At 42.7% G+C, this 20,653-nt stretch overlaps 1 long non-coding RNA gene across 2 annotated transcripts; it reads left to right on the top strand.

Moving 5' to 3' along the window:
* Positions 1 to 2,286: 2,286 nt before the first annotated feature.
* Positions 2,287 to 4,967, top strand: LOC123105240 (uncharacterized). Of its 2 annotated transcripts, XR_006450744.1 has the most exons (4): positions 2,287 to 2,624; positions 2,904 to 3,125; positions 4,617 to 4,735; positions 4,808 to 4,967. It is a non-coding gene; the product is annotated as an uncharacterized lncRNA (long non-coding RNA). The 2 variants fall into 2 exon arrangements; XR_006450743.1 differs by having other exon boundaries at positions 2,294 to 2,624; positions 4,617 to 4,967.
* Positions 4,968 to 20,653: the final 15,686 nt, after the last annotated feature.

Raw genomic sequence — 20,653 nt, 5'->3', positions numbered from 1 at the left:
CATGCAGTAAAAACATACCATAGAAACAAAAAGGTACAAAACACCTGGTGAGACCGATTCAGTTCAAAATGTAAACGTTAGGAATCTCGGTGGGACCGGCTGGAACAACTCGGTGGGACCGACTGGAATAACTCGGTGGGACCAATGTGCTAGGGCTTAGGGAAAACATCAACTCGATGGCGCCGATTGCATCAACTCGGTTAGACCGAAGTGAAGCAATAAGCAACAGAGAGAATGTCAAGCCAACTCGGTGTGACCGATTGCATAACTCTTTGAGACCAAAATGAATGCAACAAGTCACAGAGCGCTGGCAGTGCCATCTCGGTGAGACCGAGATCTATATCGGTGTGGCCGAACTGTTAGGGTTTCTGGCAGTGGCTATGTCATATGAACTCGGTGGCTCCGGATAGGAAGAATCGGTGGGACCGAGTTTGACTTTGGGTTTTTGACATATTTGGAATGAGAAAGTGGTTGAGGGCTTTGGAGCAATATCACTAAGCACTTGAGCAAGTAGGCCATTAAGCAACACCTCATCCCCTTTTAATAGTACTAGATGACCCGTTCTACCAATGGCGCAAAGGCCAGCAGCAAGCCATGTACTATAAGAGTGGTGATAGGAAAACTCAGTCACACATTGAAATAATGAGTACTTACTGCTGGTTACTGTCTTTGTTCATTGTTACTGTTCCCCTGGAAGAGTCTGTGCTAAATGATAGTGTTATATCCCTTGAGTGAAAGGTGGATGCTGCCACGTAGTACATGCCTCTTCCTTGCTTAGCATATTTGTTGTTGCTAGTGAGTACTCGATGTATGAAACAGAGAAAGTAGTAAAAACGGATAATTATATATAAGGGTGGTATTATGCATATTAATAAATCGATGAGGAACAACAATCAATGAGGGAAACAGGTGCGGTGCGTTAGGTTGTTTGCAGAGTCTTGGTATTGTGATCCCTGAACAAAACCCCACATCTACTTGTGTCTCTCGTGGTGTTGGTCTTTTTGCCTGCTAGCTAGGTCATGCCCTCTCCTAGGTGGCAATTGTTTTCTCATCTTCTGTAACCTTGTTACTTGTATGGTTTTCTGCCCGGTTTCCCTCATAAACAGGGTCAACTTGTTTAGGTTTTTGATCCTGTTTCCCTTATAAACTGGATCAGCTAAAGCTTAAGGGGTGACTCTTGGCTTTGGCAGCTTTTTGAGCAATATATTCAAAAACAAAGGAAGGTTTCACCCTATTACAAAGGAAGGTGTCCTTAGAATGCTAAATGATATTTAGACACGACTTCTGTTGCTGTCAATGATTCATCTAAAGGCAATGCACGATGAGAATTTATGGTGACCTTGAAACGAAAGGCACAGATGTCTCCTTCATGAATTTTTGCAAGGCGGCGGAACACAGACGAGTTAGTTGTTAAGGTGGCTCTTGTCGGTTCCTAGCATGATGCGACAATTGGTGTGTAGATCACTGTTTGCAAGCCTGACCTTGAGCATATCATAATCTGGGTCAAGATGACCCGTTGCACCGGTGGCGCGAAGAGCGGGAGCAAACCAAGCTTTCAAACCATGGAAGTTGGAATATTTAGAGACCGGTATTCTTTAAGTATAAGAAATTGATCATATGTAGCACTATATATTACATTGCTGGTAGGTTCATAGGCTAAAGAAAGTAGTGAGATCAGTTTATGCTAAGCAAACCTACTTAGGCGGAGATGCATCATGTAAACTGCTTTGATCACCCAACTTCTGGTATGCAAAGCTACATACGCAGAGATGCATCATGTAGGTTGCTTTGATCACCAAACTTGTGGTAACTAAGATATGTAGTCTTTCGCCATCCCCAAAATTAAACTTTTTTCTTTTCTTGTCTGCCATGTTGTTTCTGCAGAATAAAACTGTAGAATAAATGAATAGAAAAACCGATCATAAGTTGCACACACAAAAACATTTGGTGGAAGAACTTTGCAAGGTGACTACCGTTCCATCTAATAAGTAATTTTCTAAGAAAGAGCATCATCTTTCTCCCAGCAAAAAGAAAAGGTTAAAAAAACTGTGCAACAGCATTAGCTTTTAAGAAATACAAACAAACAAAACAAAAGAAAAATGAATACTAACTGGCATACAGAAGGCAACCTAACAGAACATGCAAAATTAAAATGGGTGCCACGACCCACCATTTCATAATTGAAAAGGATAATTAAGTACACTATAAGCATTTGGCCCAGCTCAAATATATCCAAGCCCAATACACCGACTACCTGCTGTCACGCACGCTCGTCTCTCCTCCTCCTTTCCCCCAAATCTACCAAACCTTATCTGCTCTTCTTTCCCTAAATCGACCAGTCCTCTGTTCTCCTCCTTTCCCCAAGTCAACCAGGTCTTTCACTCGCTTCTCACTACTGCCAACCATTGGCCGCCTGCCTTGCCAACTCTCGCCGCCCCTCCAGGCCGCCACAACGGGTGCGGGGTGTCTGCTAGTTTCTGCTGCTTCTTCTCCTTCTCTCACTACCTTCTCCGCTCGTGCTGCCTGCTGCCGTGCTGAAGACCACTGCTGCCGCCGCCGACTGATAAACTAATCGGTGAACTGCTGTTGAAGGGCCGAATGAGCAAGACTGCTGCAAGAGGAAGGTATGTTTCGAAATTAATTAAAGAAAAATGATACAATGATTTTCTTCATAGACTTGCATAAAGTTTTGGTTGTCATGTAATTTTTGAAGTTACCATTTCCGTCAGCCATGTATTGCCATCCATATTTTTTGTGCTATGCACATCACTAATGAAGTACATGTTCAGATCCATCATTCATTCATGCTTTTTGGGCTATGCTTTTTTCTAGTAGTATATCAGAGAGTCAGCCATCTTCCGATTCAGAAAAGAGGTGACAGTGGTTTTTGAATTTTTGGTCAGGTAACAGTGGTTAAACAACAAACCATGGTCCAGGAGAGCATATCTGTAGTTATTGGTCATATGTAGGCATCTTTTGGTCGGTCCAGTGTGTTCTATAGTTGTGGCTATGGACAACTTTTGGCCAGTCCGGTGTATTCTACAGTTGAGGCAGTGGAGCACTTTTGGCCAGTCTGGTGTATTCTACAGTTGTGGCAATGGAGTAGTCATTGTCCATAATACCAGGTATGTTGTTGTTACCATGTATCTATGTGAACATAAATCATGAGCACTGGATAATAGTAGTAATTATATATATACAATGTGTATTTTGTTCCAGTCTATACTATGACAGTGTGAGGCGCATCTATTTTGTGCACATTTTGCTTTGTATTTGAAATACCCCCCCCCCCCTCTTTGCTGCTTGTCACGCTTAGACACTGGCAGATAGGACAAATAAACCATACACAATGCATGTACATATGAACTGAAATACACTGGGCATCCTAATGATAACATGGAAAAATAATGAAACAACTTGAAAGAAAGAATGCAGCAAATGCAAAAGTATATAATAATGAAGGTCTATAAAAACCTAGCTATTTTCTGGCGAAAATAATCAGTTATTTCTAGTTCCCTAATTCTGGAGCTACATATTTCCGGTTCTTGCAATTTATCTGCGATAATCTGGTAAAGTACCGACACAAGGACCATCCGATTTTCCAAGGCTGTTAGTCACTATGTGTGAACAAGGCCAGAGGACTAAAATATCAAAAGCTATCTAGGAATTCACCAGCAGATTTTTCTTGTGCTTGCTATATGTCTCAAATAAACAATAGTCAAAGAGTGTACTTATGAACAGATGTAAACAGACACCATATCAATAGCTAACAACATCACACAGCGACCTGATCACACATCAAGATGGATTGATGGAAATGGAAAGATAAAGTATGCTCTGGCAATAGAACCAAAATTTCCTAACTTGTAACCATGAAAAATATCCGAATACAACAAATTATGTCTCATCCATGCCATTTGAAGATTCTGAACCATCCAAACAAATTTTAAACCGAAATTATGGATGCATTCCTACAAAAGAATAAGATACAGAAAATGCAATAAAAAACCTCAAGTGTAGATCTGTTCCAGATTCAGATATTTTGCACATGCCTTCTTTATGAATCTCCAAGGAATTGAATATAAATGATGATAAGGATATCAGGATTGTCCTAGCAGAGATGGAATCCGAATAGAAGTAAGCCGTGACTCCTTACTTCCATTGCCACATTTTTCACTCGTAACAGAGGCTTTGAAACAAATATCCTTCGCTTATTCGTGCAACTCTTGGATCTAGGAGGCTAGGAAGACAGACCTTTTCATTACGCATTTAGCCATATTAGGTACCTAAAAATTGAAAAAAAATCCAACATTGATATGAGCACATGAAGCTACAAGAAGATACCAACTCCTAGGTACTTTGCACTTTGAATATTTTAAGTGAATCTGTAAGACATGCAGATTATGAATATCAAATATCTTCCCTATGGTCTTAAATGTGGGTCTGGATGAATAAACCTATTAGTCATTTCCGTTAGGATTGGTAAGATTCTAATCACCCTAGACTATATATGAAGTGCATTTGTTTGACTTGTTCTATATCCAATTTCAATTGCTTTGTTCTATGAAATAAGGAAGAGAAAGTGTCGTCTGATAAGGATGCAAGTCAATTTTTAGGTTTTCAAGCAAGGGCTGAGATAGATATACAAATCAGAAGAATTGTCCCTTTTGAATTACTTTACATGTTCACTGCCAGTTTCAAATGACAAAAGGAGCAAGCAAATGTAAAAGAAAAGGTACACGCTTGAACAGATCTGTAAAGCTTAATACTTGTATCATTCGCTTATTCACACAACTATTTGATCTAGGATGCTTTGTTGGAAAAAAACCATGATACACAAGATCATTTGATTTGGTTGCCTAAAAAGGGCACTGGCTTTGTAATAAGCATTACTGCATTTGTATACAAATAGAAACATCATGATACATAAAGATAGGCCAGGGACATATGTGTTACCTTGCAAAGCACCACAACTTTGGCCATCAGTTTGCACCATCTCTCCTAGTTTTCCTGTGTTAAGAGGAACATAAAATTAAAATATATCGTGTTTTTTCGCTACCACCACCGAACCCCAAACAACATTTAAGAAAACCCAACAACATTTAAGAAAGCCCAACAGTACTAATGCATTTATCATTCCTATCCTTGTAATACTAAACTGAAATCTGATTCTCTTGGAGGTTTGAAAATATTCGAAAAGCTCCATCTTTGTAATGCCATTCACGATTCATGAGTACAAAAATCACCAAATAGACCAAAACATTGCTAGAAGTACCTTAGTTCAAGTGCTACAACAGGAACTTGCGTATATAAGTATAACCATAGTTCGAAGAGGTGGGCGCTCACATCTTTCTCCACTGTCGGCTGTCACCCCAGGGCACCACTCCAACCCCTTTGTTATGAGCATATACCTAAATATTGGTACAGCCAAATTTACAGAATATATATTGTACATGAGGAGGGTTTGTGAGGAAGAGAGGACCCGTCGAAGAAAAAAAATAGAGGATCCGTGGAAGAGAGAAAAAGAGAGAAGGAGCGTGAACAGCCTTCATTTTAGTGATATGCAGGTTGTTTTGTGATTATATAGTATCTTTTGTTCAGTTGGAAACGTGAAACCAAGTGCAGAGATCCTTTTTGATGTCCATAATTTTATATAATGAAAACAAAGAGAAGTCTAACATAACACACCCACCTTTCAAATAATTAAGGAGAACTTTACTGCTCGAATTTACTGTAGACTGCATCAAGGGTCCAATTACCAATGATGGGCAAATAGTTACAATGTCCAACCCAGTTTTTGCTGCATAAGCAAAAGCCTCGCGCTCCGCTAGTGTTTTGGAAAGGTAATACCAATCCTGCCAAATAACAACACATTTTTGTTTTGTTATTTGAATGGGTGATCCAGAAAAAACAATTATCTTCTATAAGAATAACAAGACAGGAGCAATATCTTGTGTGGTTAGCGGAAGAATTTTGCATTAACTGAAAGCTGAAATCAAACTGTTGATGATGCTTCCCTTTTGGAAAATCCTCTCTTGTGTGGTCTAGAGACATGGACAAGCTGAACCATGGTTTAGCAAATTCTATCTCTTCGAAAACAGAGCGAAAAATAGTAACAGAGTGCATTAATAAAAAGTGACTTTGAGTCAAAACCAATTTTTTGCCTGTTTTGAGTAAGAGCCAACCTATGAGTCAAAACTAAAATTTCAGTCAATGCCAACTACCAGTGGGGTTTTGCTCTGTTTTGCTTTTTTTGTTTTGGCATTCTTCCTACTTGGTTAGTTTATAGGTCTTGGCTAGCCTAGACCTTGTAAAAAAAAATTCTAATTGGTTTTGGCTGGTTTGCTTTGCAACTTTTGCGCCTTCTTGGCCATAAGTTTTGTTAATAAGAAGTAATTTCAAGGGTCTAGTTCAAATCGTGAACTGCCGATGAGACATGTATGCATGGCTCAGATCAATAGTATCCCACCGACACAAAGAATAGGGTGGGCTCAAGACATAAAAAGGAGTTCCATCAATTATGCAGAACCAAGCCATGAGTAACAAAGATGACAAGTTGGAACAGTACATGAGCATCTGAATATTTCAGAACTAAGTCCTAGGGGTTCAGGGATGTGAAACTGCGCACACGCGCGCGCACAAACAGAGTGAGCGAGTGAGTGCCTGGTTGAGTCTCGGAGAGAGAGAGAGAGAGAGAGAGAGAGAGAGAGAGAGAGAGAGAGAGAGATGGGGATCGTACCGAATCCAAAGCAACAACCCGACCAGCCCCTCGAACGGAATGCATCACGGGCCCTGCCTCTTGGTCCACAGCCCGCGCCTCCGCGGACGTCCCGAGCCCTGCCTCTCGGTCCACAGCCCGCGCCGCCGCGGACGTCCTGAGCCCTGCCTCTCAGTCCACAGCCCGCGCCGCCGCGGACGTCCCGAGCCCCGTGGAGTGCGCCGCCGGCCACGAGCGCCGCGACGGCGGTGGCCCCGCTCATGGAGTCGTCCATGGCCGCCCGGAACGCGAAGAGGAGGGAGGGGCTCGCGGCGCACGGGGTGGGGGGGGGGGGGGGGGGGGACGGGGGAAGGAAGGGGCGGCGTCACCAGGTCAGGAGGCTAGGGTTCGTGGGAGGGGGTCGGGGAAGAGAGCAGCGTGGGTGGGTGGGGGCGCGAGTGCGGGCGGAGGCAATGGCTAGGTTTCTCCACGGGCGGGCTGCCTTTTACATGCCTGCGCGTGAAATGACTAAATGCCCTTGGCGGGGCACGGAATTTACAGGCAGTGGCATAGCGATTTAAAGGCGACGTGGAGGCAACGGTCGTGAGTATGAGTCTAGGAGGGTTTATATGTTCAATTGGCTTTCCTATGGACTCAATGTGATCTTGGATCACTAAAATAGAAATGAAGAGTCTTGAGCTTTTGCCAATTTGTGTCCTTAGCATTTTGAGGGGTCCACATTCCTAGTCCATGCCATGCCATTCGTTGAACTTTCTGAAATATGAAACTTGAGTGGATATTAGTTCAATGAGCTATATGTTGTTATGAATTACCAAAACCACCCGGGGATTAGTTGAACTCCCCCCTTTTGGAAATTAATGACAACATATAGATCAAAGCTTTGACAAATGATAATATGAATGAAATACATCGAATGCTTTGAGAAGTATGTGATAAGCAAGAGCTCCCCCCTAAATTTGTGCATTATTTAAAATTTACGTTTGAATGCAAATGCACAATCGATTAGGATCATGGATCACTCTTTCATGTCACATACATCTTGATGGAGCGCACAAAATGATAAGAATAGGATCACATGCACTCATCACCAAGGATACAAGTGATTGATCATACACAAATAATCATAGAGATAGACATGCAAGCACACATTAAGCATAGTATGCTCAAACACATGATCACACAAGTATCTCACGAGCATAACACAAGTAGTAGCATAAGTAGCAACAACCAAAAAAACCAAAGTAGCAAGGCAAATAAAACCAACAAAAGGCAAAAGGCACTCTCTCTCGAAGCCTATGATCTATACATTTTCTCCCCCTTTGGCAACAAGTTACCAAAAAGTTTGAAAACATATAGTGCTATGCGACACTCTAGGCACGATCTGCGGGAGCTCCTGAAGGGTTCCTCTGGCTTGTAGCTCTGGTGTGCGTAGACAGCGTGGAGAGGAGTCCATCTGCAAATGCCTCTGCTGAAGTCTATGGAGATGGTGGAGTGGATACTGGAGGGGCAACTGTGGTTGTGGTGGCAGGAGCAGAATGAGCAGGTATCACGTCTGCAACTGGCTCAGCAGAAGACCTCTGTGCCCTTGGCACTGACTGAAATCTGTCTATAGTTGGTCTATCATCGTTGTCCTCAGCATCATCTTGAAGCTTCTCCATAATGGTCTGAATCTCAGTGACCTTCACATCTAGGTCATACATTTTAGTCTCAATGATCCTTTCAAGACTCTCCTGATTCTGAGTCAAGGTGGCCAGGCTCTTCTCAATCCTCACGGTCCTCAAGCAGATAACTGAGCTGATCTTGCTTGGTCTTGAGATTCACTATAGAAGCATCTGGGGCACTTGCTGCCTTTGCTGCTTTTGCAGCCTTTGCTTTCTCGATCTTCTCCTGGGCCTCTGCACATGTAGGATGTGATGCATCCATAACAACATCATTGTCCTCAAAATCAGGCCTAAGAGGAAGATGCTCTTTGTCAAGCAGATACGTCCCAGTCCCAACCTTGGAGTTGATCAACATCTGAATGTGTGGGGCATATCCACAAGACCTCTTCTGGTCAGCTGCTATCCTCTTCATAATTTCAACAATCAAGCTCATGACTTTGAATTTCTGAGGCACATCAAACAAATGAAGCAAGTTGATGGAGTGACCACGTATCATCCGGTGATCTCCAGACTTGGGCAACATAGTATGCCTCAAGATAGTGTTCATAGTGGTCAGTCCAGCAAGCAGATAATATATCGATCCTAGCTTGTGTGTCTCCAGAGCTGCATCAGGTATAGACATGTACATGTTATGCATTGAGTTGTGATCCTTCCTGGGCTTGCTATACACATCAAGATCATTTTCTTCTTCTTTTGGGGCATTGATAAGCTTGGCCCATTTAGAAATTGTTCACTAGTATCTGGTTCCCTCAGTCATCCAGACAATCTTCCCATCTGTGTAGAAGTGGGGAGTGGAATAGAATTGCATAATCATCTCATCGTTCCACTTTATCAGTTTCTGTCCAACAAACTTATCAACTTCATTCATCCTGAAGCTTTCATGCACATAAGGAAAATAATCTTCATTCTCATCAATATAATCCCAATCAACCCATTTCATATCACAAACTATGGGCTTCTTGTCAAGTAGCACAGTCTCATAGAAATCCAGCTGTTCTTTGGTATGGAAACGATAGTCCACAACAGTCCTCCTCCTTGTGGCATATGGATCTGTCTGTCTCCATAGTCTTAGACCATGATCCTTCCTCAAATTCATGTTTTCAGCCACTGGATGATCATCATTATGATCTGGGATCTTGGGCTTCAATTTCCTGAGCACTAGTGGCTCATCATCTTCTTGGACCTCAGGCACTGGGGCCTTGTTTTTCTCTCCAGCTGGAAAGTTCCTAGTAGATCTCTTTGGAGCTATTGACTTGGATATTTGAGCTGGAGCTTTAGGCTTGGGTGCAACAGGTTTGGGAGCTGACTTGGGCTTGGAAGGAGCAACACCTGTCTTGATAGCATGTGCCATCAACTTTTGTGACTTGGCAGGAGGTGCAACAAGCTCTTCCTCCTCCTCCTCTTCTTCTTCATATCTCCTCATAGATGGTCTCCCAAGCACTTTTGTAGTGGTTGTTCTAGCCCTTTTCTTCTTTCCTTCAATAGCTTCATCATCTTCAGATTGTTCCAATGTGAACTTGATGGTTTCTTGAGTTGAGGCTCTAACTTTGGACACTGGAGCTCTTCTAGGTGGAGCTTTCTTCTGTAGTCCAGGCTTGGTAGCAGCAACAGCACCAACATATTCTTTCTTCACAACTTTCTTCTTGGAGGTCACTTCCTCCTCAATCACAAAGTCATTATCTTCATTGTCTGAATTCCTCTTCTTTCTATGCCTAGTAGCTGCCTTAGGCAAGTTGCTGGGAGTGCTTCTGCTTCCCTCATCATAGCTACCAGAGGGACTAGTGCCCTTACTGAGGTTGACTTGCTCTTCTGGCTGTCACTGGCTTCTGACATCTCCGCAGCTGACCCTGTGAATAGATGGGTTTGGGTAGAGTGGATGAGCATCACAAAAGACAGCTGCTTTTTGCAAAAAATGATCCAAAATCTTAATTTTAGTTTTCTGCAGAAAGCATTTCAGAGCTACCGATTTGAATCTCGGTGAGACACTGGTACGCGTCGGTGCTATACAAACGGTTTTAACCCCTTTCCACGACGGCATTTGGAACCGTCGCCAAGTGAGTGTGGGCGATAGGGGGGTCCTTCCCACATGACCCAGAAATCGTCAGGGATAGGCCCTCCTGGGACATAGGCTGGGGCCAAATAAGCTCGTGTGCGATCGGGCGAGGCATCGAAACCCAATCATTTCTGTTCGTATGTACATCCCACACGGTGAATCCCAGAAAAACATCGTATGTATATCACACACAGTCAATCCAAGGAATACATTTTCGTTCTTATGTACATCCCACACAGTCAATCCAGGGAAAACGTTTCCGTTCGTATGTACATCCCACACAGTTTTATGTATACGCTTGTGTGTGAAAGGTGTAACTATCACACACGCTCTACCTTGGTTAATTGTTTGCTTTTATCAACTACATCACACACAATTTGATGTAGAAAACTGTGTGGCATTGAGCTATCCATCACAAGCGCTTTTATTGCCAGAACCGTTTGCAAAGTTCCATGACCGTCTGTTCTCTTTTTACATCACACAAGCTGTATTTTTTCTAACCGTGTGCACATTATTTTATTAGCTCCTGTATATTTTTATTTTTGCCTGTAATTTATTATTTGAATTGGAAATTTTTAAATATGAAATGTGCAATTCAAATTCTCAGCACAATGGTTCAACAACGAATCCATAAATAAAATTGCCACTACAATATGTTCAATAATTACAGGATTAGGCAGGCATTAACTATGATGAACCAAAATATTTAAAGGCGGTAAAGGTGAAGAGACAAGTGTAAATCATTTTGAGTGCTGACGGTGTTAAAGAAGTGGAATGCCCATAATGTACCTTCCTGCATGCCATAGGCACGGACCACTTTTGTCCAACCCCTTGTGATGATCGCCCGCCCATCCTTCACCGCCTTCAGGAAGACTTCTAGAGCATTATCATGGTAGCATGAATTATATACTTTAACTTTAGTTGCCTCCACTCCGGTCATGTAGCTTGCAAGGTAATCATCAGTGAATAGCTTCGGAAACCACTGAAAAGAGAAAAATATCAGATATTGAGGTCTAATAAAGTAACTTGTTGTGGGCAAGGGAAAAGGCAACACATCATTTGCCATCCTAAAGTTCACTGTTGTCTTGGACAAAGTGTAAATAAAGAGCTTAATTCCAATCACCTGTTTCTTTTCGCCTAACAATCTTTTTTAGTTTCCTCACTTGACGCTTGTTCATGAATATCTCACTGCCCCATACGCAAAAGGGATCGAAGCGTGGATCAGTACCGCTCATATATGTACCTACAAGCAGCCAGTAAATGTTAGAAGCTAAACTGAGATTGCACAAATGATGTAAAATACAACTACCTATGTTCCTAAGTACAAGTATTTTTTTTGAGATTTCAATATGAACTACATACGGATGTATATAGAACTATAGATATAGTTTAGATTAGAATTTAGATTCACTCATTTTGCTCCTTATGTAGTCTATATTGGAATCTCTAAAAATACTTATATTTAGGAATAGATGGTGTATAAGACATGGGATGCGGCTAACCTCGATGGCAAACAACAACATCGCCCATTCTAGCCCTATGTAAGTACATGGAATGCCAATGTTAACTACAATAGGGTTAACATCCACCAAAAATAGCAAATGGTAATAAAACGGAGCATCTGTAGTGATATCTTCATTGCGAAAGAGTAGCATGGTAGCAAAGGGACGAATTAAAAAATGGATACGACTGTTAATTGCAACAGGCTTAACAACATCGTAATTCATGTTTTGTAAGTTTGTAGCCACATTGAAATACAACTCTTTAGAAATGGATACAATTGTTAATTGCAATAGGCTTAATGGCCATTGAACCTGGTACTGATAAAAATGCAATTGGCAGAGCTAAACATCATAGGGCAGGTGCTGCCAGAGCAGATAATGACCCAATTGTTTATAAAAAGGTAGAGAAAATAGCTAAAACATTTTAGGCATGTTTACTACAACATGCATAATACATCGACCGTACAAAACATAGCTATTAATTGCAACTGGTATTGGTAATATTGAACTGGTGAGTACATACTTGGTAAGTCCTGAGAGGTAGTTGATGGGGAACTCCATCTTGGCGAGAGCCCGCCCAAACTTAGAGGCGACGGAGGCGAGCTGTTCCTCTGGGTCGAAGCATGGATCAGTGCCACTGATATGTGTACCTACAGGCAACCAGTAAATGGTAGAAGTTAAACTAGAATTGCACAAATGATGACGTGAAATACTGTAAGACATGGGATGCAGCTAACCTCGACGGCAAACAATAGCATTGGCCGTTATGACCCTGCGTAAGTACATGGACATGCATGTTAAGTACAACAGGGTTAGCATCCACCAAAAATAGCAAATGTGCAGCATCTCTAGTATATCTTCATTGCGGAGAGTAGGATGGTAGCAAATGGACAGATTAAAAAATGGATATAACTGCTAATTGCAACAGGCTTAACAACATCCTAAGTCATGTTTCGTAAGTTTGTACCCATTGAAATACAATTGTTTAAAAATGGATTCAACTGTTAATTGCAACAGACTTAATAGACATTGAAACCGGTACTGATAAAAATGCAATTGAGATAGTTAAACATCACAAGGCAGGTGCTGCTAGAGCAGAGAATGGCCCATATGTCTATAAAAAGGTAGGGAAAGTAGCTAAAATGTGTTAGGCATGTTTACTACAACATGCTTAATACATCGACCGTACAGAACATAGTCATTCATTGCAACTGGTATTAGTAAGATTGAACTGGTGAGTACATACTTGGTAAGTCCTGAGAGGTATTTGCTGGGGAACTTCATATTGGCCAGAGCCCGCCCAAAGTCAGCGACGGTGGAAGCGAGCTGTTCCTCAGGGTCGAAGCGTTGATCAGTGCCACTGACATTTGTACCTACAGGCAACCAGTAAATGGTAAAAGTTAAACTGCAATTGCACAAATGATGTGAAATACTGTAAGACATGGGATGCAGCTAACCTTGACGGCAAACAACATCATCGGCCGTTATGACCCTGCGTAAGTACATGGACATGCATGTCAAGCACAACAGGGTTAGCATCCACTAAAAATAGCAAATGGGCAGCATCTCTAGTGATATCATGAGCCATGTATTGTAAATTTATTGCTGGTATTGGTGAAATTGAGCTGGACATGGTAATATGTGAACATCACACAATGTTAACTACTGAAATAAACAAGGCACGAACATGCTTAATACATCATCCGTACAAATCATAGCCGTTGTAAGTGGTATTGGTAAGATTTAGCTGGTCAGATCTTACCTCTTAAGTCCTGGGGGGGTAGTCGCTGGAGCACTTCATCTAGGCTAGAGCCTGCACCATGTCGGCGGCCGCGGCGGAGGCAACGTGTTCCTCCGGGCCAACATGCACAACGGCCATCGCGCCATGGACCGCCATCAGCTCCTGGAGGTGGGGATTTGGAGGCATGAGGATGTTTCGCAGGCGCCATTTAAGCAATTAGGCCGGGCTCATGATAGAGATTGGTGGGTTACCTGACTGGATCCGAGCAGAATGTAGATGTGGTTGAAGCTCTGGTTGTGGCGGCGGTGGTTTGAGATGCCGGTAGGGGGAGGCGCGCGGGGGGGGGGGATACTGAGGGTGGGGATGTGGTCAGGGGAATAAATTCTGACATCGCGCGCCTAATGAAAATTTTGCTACGAAACTTGAAACTTGGGTGGGGGAAACACACAACGTAGACGAAGCGCGTAAAATACTCGTGTGCGAGAAAAAAAGAAAGTTGGCAGATCTCGTCTCCAAAAAAATGTACACGTGTAGTTGATTTTTTTGGTCAATGGTACGCCTGGTTTATTAGGAAACATCGCACAGGTAACTGACTTATGGATCATTAACGCAAAAAACGTAGACGGGTACGACATAGAAACCATGTGTTTTGTGATCTTCTAATGATTAACACAAAAAAAACACACACAGGCACACATGCTAATTGATGCTCAAAGCCCTCATAGGATGCTCTTACCGACATTGTATGTTAATACTGCAAACTTAAAGTACTACTGGTAACTAAGCTCGATATATTGAGATTCAGGGTTCTGGAGTATTGTTCAGCCGATTACCCCTTCAAGATGACCGCGAATGAAAGAGTATTCTGAATGAAAGAGGACTCAATCCGATGTCCCAATCCAAGGACTCAATCTGAGGTCATATGCAATCCGATGTCCCAATCCGAAGACCCAATCTGAGGACTCAATCCGAGGACTCAAAATCCGAGGTCAGGAAAACTAGGGAGGTAACATAGAATTCTTAGCCCGACTATGTCGACTAATCTGACCAGAAGCTAAAGATGGGCATGTGAAGATATCCAGATGACCTCAGATGAAAAAGTGTTCAACACGGAGGTTGTTCGTCTCATTGAAATAGTTAAAGTTTCTTTTGGGCACGTCTCCATCCGAGATAGTATATGGCTGTAGAAATCAAAAACCGAACAATTGTCTCAGGCATACCTAGATCCGAGTTCAGTTAAGTTGGAAGATTTTGGACGAGGTTTAGAGTCCTTTTCTTGTACGGGAAGTCCAGCCGCCTCTTATATATGTTGGAGGTGATGGCAGATTGAACAACACACAATCGAAATACCAATCTACTACCTTTTCATCTATGTTTTATCTCTCCATTGTTTTCTCTATGGTTCTTCGATGTTCCTCGAGATTTAGAGCTGCGAATCCCGGGGCTCTAGGGGCAAGTGAATCGACTTAGGGCAGCCTATAGCTGCCGCACACCTTGAAGTGGTCTCTCCCGCGCGTGTGAGGTTTCGGGCCTACAAAAAGCATTCGCTGTTTGTCTTGCGTATCGCAATGCCGGTCGGATCGCCTTCGACGCGAGGTGCGGTGCATCACCCCCTGCGTCGAGGGTATACATGACGTGTTCGTGTGTCAACACACTTTTTGGCGACTCCGCTGGGGACAAACGATCAATCATCAACATCATCCATCATATTTGATCTTCACAAGCCATCTGAAGTGGACGCCGATAACATCATTAAACCCAATCTTGAGGAGTTACCGACTGAGCATCGCCAGGCTCATGAGGAGTATAAGAAGGCGCGTGAAGTGAAGGAGTTGCATGAGTTCCTTGGAAAGTTCAAGAAGGATCATCAAGGCAACATTACTCCCTTGGGAGAAATAAAGTTTCCTCCTCTTCAGGCCGAGCAGGTTAAACCCTCTGTGAGTACTACCTTTTCTCCTGAGCAATGGGCTAAAACTGAAAGTCATATTGCTGATGGTAATAATATGCTCTATCAAACTTTCTTAGAGAATACTACTGCTCAGAAAAACATGCCTCAATCATCGGCACCTGTTGGGGAACATAGCAGAATTTTAAAATTTTCTACGCATCATCAAGATCAATCTATGGAGTCATCTAGCAACGAGGGAGAGGGGAGTGTATCTACATACCCTTGTAGATCGCGAGCGGAAGCGTTCAAGAGAACGGGGTTGATGGAGTCGTACTCGTCGTGATCCAAATCACCGATGACCGAGCGCCGAACGGATGGCACCTCCGCGTTCAACACACGTACGGTTGGGGAAGACGTCTCCTCCTTCTTGATCCAACACGGGGGAAGGAGAGGTTGAGGGAGATCCAGTAGCACGACGGCGTGATGGTGGAAGCAGCGGTGATCTCGGCAAGGCTTCGCCAAGCTCCAACGAGAGGGAGAGGTGTTACGAGGGGAGAGGGAGGCGCCAGGGACTTGGGGTGTGCAGCCCTCCCTCCCCCCTCTTTATATAGGGGCCCTGGGGGGGGGGGGGCGCCGCCCCCCTAGAGATTGAATCTCAAGGTGGGGGGGGGGTGGCCAAGGGGGGGACTTGCCCCCCAAGCCAAGTGGGGCGCCCCCACCCCCAGGGTTTCCCAACCCTAGGCGCAGGGGAGGCCCATGGGGGGTGCACCAGCCCACCAGGGGATGGTTCCCTTCTCACTTCAGCCCATGTGGCCCTCCGGGATAGGTGGCCCCACCCGGTGGACCCCTGGGACCCTTTCGGTGGTCCGGTACAATACCGGTGACCCCCGAAACTTTCCCGATGGCCGAAACTGGACTTCCTATACACAAATCTTCACCTTCGGACCATTCCGGAACTCCTTGTGACGTCCGGGATCTCATCCGGGACTCCGAACAACTTTCGGGTTACCGCATACTAATATCTCTACAACCCTAGCGTCACCGAACCTTAAGTGTGTAGACCCTACGGGTTCGGGAGACACGCAGACATGACCGAGACGACTCTCCGGTCAATAACCAAGAGCGGGACCTGGATACCCATGTTGGCTCCCACATGTTCCACGATGATCTCATCGGATGAACCATGATGTCGAGGATTCAATCAATCCCGTACGCAATTCCCTTTGTCTATGGGTACGATACTTGCCCGAGATTCGATCGTTGGTATCCCGATACCTCATTCAATCTCGTTACTGGCAAGTCTCTTTACTCGTACTGTAATGCATGATCCTGTGATCAACCACTTGGTCACGTTGAGCTCATTATGATGATGCATCACCGAGTGGGCCCAGAGATACCTCTCCGTCATACGGAGTGACAAATCCCAGTCTTAATTCGTGCCAACCCAACAGACACTTTCGGAGATACCTGTAGTGCACCTTTATAGCCACCCAGTTATGTTGTGACGTTTGGTACACCCAAAGCATTCCTACGGTATCCGGGAGTTGCACAATCTCATGGTCTAAGGAAATGATACTTGACATTGCAAAAGCTCTAGCAGACGAACTACACGATCTTGTGCTATGCTTAGGATTGGGTCTTGTCCATCACATCATTCTCCTAATGATGTGATCTCGTTATCAATGACATCTAATGTCCATAGTCAGGAAACCATGACTATCTGTTGATCAACGAGCTAGTCAACTAGAGGCTCACTAGGGACATGTTGTGGTCTATGTATTCACACATGTATTACGATTTCCGGATAACACAATTATAGTATGAACAATAGACAATTATCATGAACAAGGAAATATAATAATAACCATTTTATTATTGCCTCTAGGGCATATTTCCAACAACACCTCCCATACAACAACAACCCATACAACAACAATACAATTTGCCATTGAATATATATCATAGGCCAACTAATCAACTTATGGCTCCACCTGCGTCCCCTAGTCCTCTTATGAGTGTACCCAATTCGGCGTTGACGCCGAATCACCTCGTCACACCACCCATAAGCACAAGCATGTTTAGTCTTCCGCCAAATTATGGTTCGACGCCAGTACCACAAATTGCATCACTAGCTAATACTCATGTTGCAGCTATGTCATTGCCACAAGCATCTTCATCTACCCTAGATCCAATTTTAGCCAAACTAAGGGAAGATTTGCGTAAGATGTTTCAAGAGTCTTTCGGAACTGAGCCAAAAGTTAAGCACCTCTTCCCATTTCAAGATAAATCAATCTAGTTGGCCAAACCAAATCAATAGATCGGAGAAGAAATACGAAGTTATAACAATCATGCATAAAAGAGTTCAAAGAAAACTCAAATAATATTCATGGATAATCAAATCATAAATACAGTTCATTGGATCCCAACAAACACACCGCAAAAAAAGAATTACAATGGATAGAACTCCAGGAACATCAAGGAGAACATTGTATTGAAGAACATTTAGACAGAAGAAGCCATTTAGCTACTAACTATGGATCCATAGGTCTGTGGTAGACTACTCACGCATCATCGGAATGGCAATAAGGTTGATGTAGAGCCCCTCCGTGATTAATCCCCCCGGGTGGAGTGTCGGCGGAGGCCTCCAGATGGGATCTCACGAGAACATAAACTTGCGGCGGTGGAAAAAGTATTTCATGGCGCTCTCTGATTTGAGAGGAATTTTTGGGTATTTATAGAGGAAAAATTAGGTCAAGATGATCTATGAGGGGCCCATAAGCCCATGCCCCCCCGGGAGCGCCCCACAAGCTTGTCGCTCCCTCGTGGGCCATCTGGTCTCCCCCTAACCTTCCAGGGTCTCTTCTGGTCTAGAAAAAAATAATCCAAAGATTTTTTCTTCGTTTGGACTCCCTTTGATATTGATTTTCTGAAAAGTCAAAAACAACAACTGACACTAGGCACTAAGTTAATAGGTTAGTCCAAAAAATGATATAAAGTTTTTTGTAAATGAAAATAAAGCATCCAAGATTGATACTATAATAGTATGAAACAATAAAAATTTGTATATACATCGGAGACGTATCAAGTAGTAATTAGATGATGGGTTGCTAGAGTGACAGAAGCTCAAATCCTAGTTTATGCGCTATTCGTAATGGGCTGATTTGGATCCATATGATTCATACTATGGTTAGATTTATCTTAATTCTTCTTTCGTAGTTGCGGATGATTACGAGAGGGGTAATCCTAAGTGGGAGGCTTGTTCAAGTAAGAACAACACCCAAGCATCGGTCCTCCCACATATCAAATTATCAAAATAGGGAACGCGAATCAAATAAATATGATGGAAGTGACTAGATGAATTCCCATGTGTCCTCAAGAACGCTTTGCTTGCTATAAGAGAAAGTTCCGGCCTGTCCTTTGCTATACAAAGGATTGGTTACTTTGCTGCACCTTTGTTAATATTGTTACTTGTCATTTGTTATGAATTATCTTGCTATCAAACTATCTGTTACCGATAATTTCAGTGCCTGCAGAAAATACCTTGCTGAAAACCGCTTGTCATTTCCTTCTGCTCCTTGTTGGGTTCGACACTCTTACTTATCAAAAGGACTACGATTGATCCCCTATATTACGGGTCATTAAGACTCTTTTCTAGCGCCGTTGCCAGGGAGTGAAGCACCTTTGGTAAGGAAATATTTATATTACGTGCTGAAATTTACTATCACTTGTCACTATGAAAAACAATCCTTTGGGCTTGTTTGGGGTATCTTCACCTTGACCAAAAGCAATAAGAACTACTCCTAAACCTACTGAACGTACTAAAAACATTGACTATGAGATCCCTTAGGGTATGTTAGAGAAACCGCTAGCCAATCCTTATGCAGGAGATGGAACTGTACATCCTGATATACACTTCATATATATAAATGAAATTTGTGAATTGTTTAAGCTTGCAGGTTTATCCAATGATGGAGTTAAGAAGAAGGTATTCCCTTTATCTTTGGAGGGAAAGGCCTCGACATGGTATAGGCTATTGGATGATACCAGAATATGGGATTAGAACTGGCTGAAATTGGAACCTACATGTGTTCAATCCCCTCCCAAACTCTCCAATCGCGTGCTCAAATCAAATCTAGCCCGAGTCAAAAGCATTAAATCTACAGACATGGCAAAGACTTACCGCCATGGCCGATGCGCTCCGGTGGAGTTCTGCGGTCGCTCCGATGGTAGCCACCATCTTGGATCGTCCTGCTATCGCTCCCGTGGCCGCCTGCCGATGTGAGTGGGGAAGAGGGGAGAGAGCAGTGAGGGTTTAGGGTACGATATATATATACCCTTGTAAACTATTAGGGCGTGTCCTACTTAGGTTAAAAGAGTCAGTTTTACATTGTTTTTTTGTATTTTTTTCTTCTCGGATTTTTTTGGTTTTCTTTTTTCTTCTCCATTTTTTGTTTTTTCTTATGTTTGTTTTTTGTTTCAACTCTACATTTTCGTATATGTCAAAAACAATTTTTAACAAGTGATCAACATTATTTGTATACACGTTCAACATTGACCGCTTATGCAACATTTTCAAATACTTGTTCAACATTTTAATACTTACTCAACATATTTTAAATACATGTTCAAAAATTTTCAAATACTCGTTTAATATTTTTTAATTCTTATTCAACATTTTTCAAATACTTGTTCAGCATTTTTAATACTTATCTAATATTTTTCAAATACTCGTTCAACATTTTTAATATTTGTTCAACATTTTTTAAATACTTGTTCAACATTTTTCAAATGTGTTTCTGAAGAGTTGTTTTTGTATATATATGTAGAATATTTTAAAGTATACAGAAAAATGCAAAAATAAAGAAAATAATGAGAACAGAAAACATATTTTTTTTTAGAAAAAAAGGCCGTGCTTCCCGCGCGGCTGGGCCGGCCCATCCGGGGCTCCCACGACGCGAGGCTTCGCCCTGTGCTCGCTTAAAGCGAGAAATAGGTGTGCCCCGATATTTGAGCGTGTGATGGGGAGGAATATAAATGAGACTTATAAAACAGAAAAACAAAATTTTTGAGATAAGCCATGTAAATTGGAA

This window comes from Triticum aestivum, chromosome 5A (assembly GCF_018294505.1).
Source record: "Triticum aestivum cultivar Chinese Spring chromosome 5A, IWGSC CS RefSeq v2.1, whole genome shotgun sequence".
In the NCBI taxonomy this organism is placed as follows: Eukaryota; Viridiplantae; Streptophyta; class Magnoliopsida; order Poales; family Poaceae; genus Triticum; species Triticum aestivum.
Note: the sequence above shows the minus strand (reverse complement) of the source record. Positions and strands in the feature narration are given on the sequence as shown.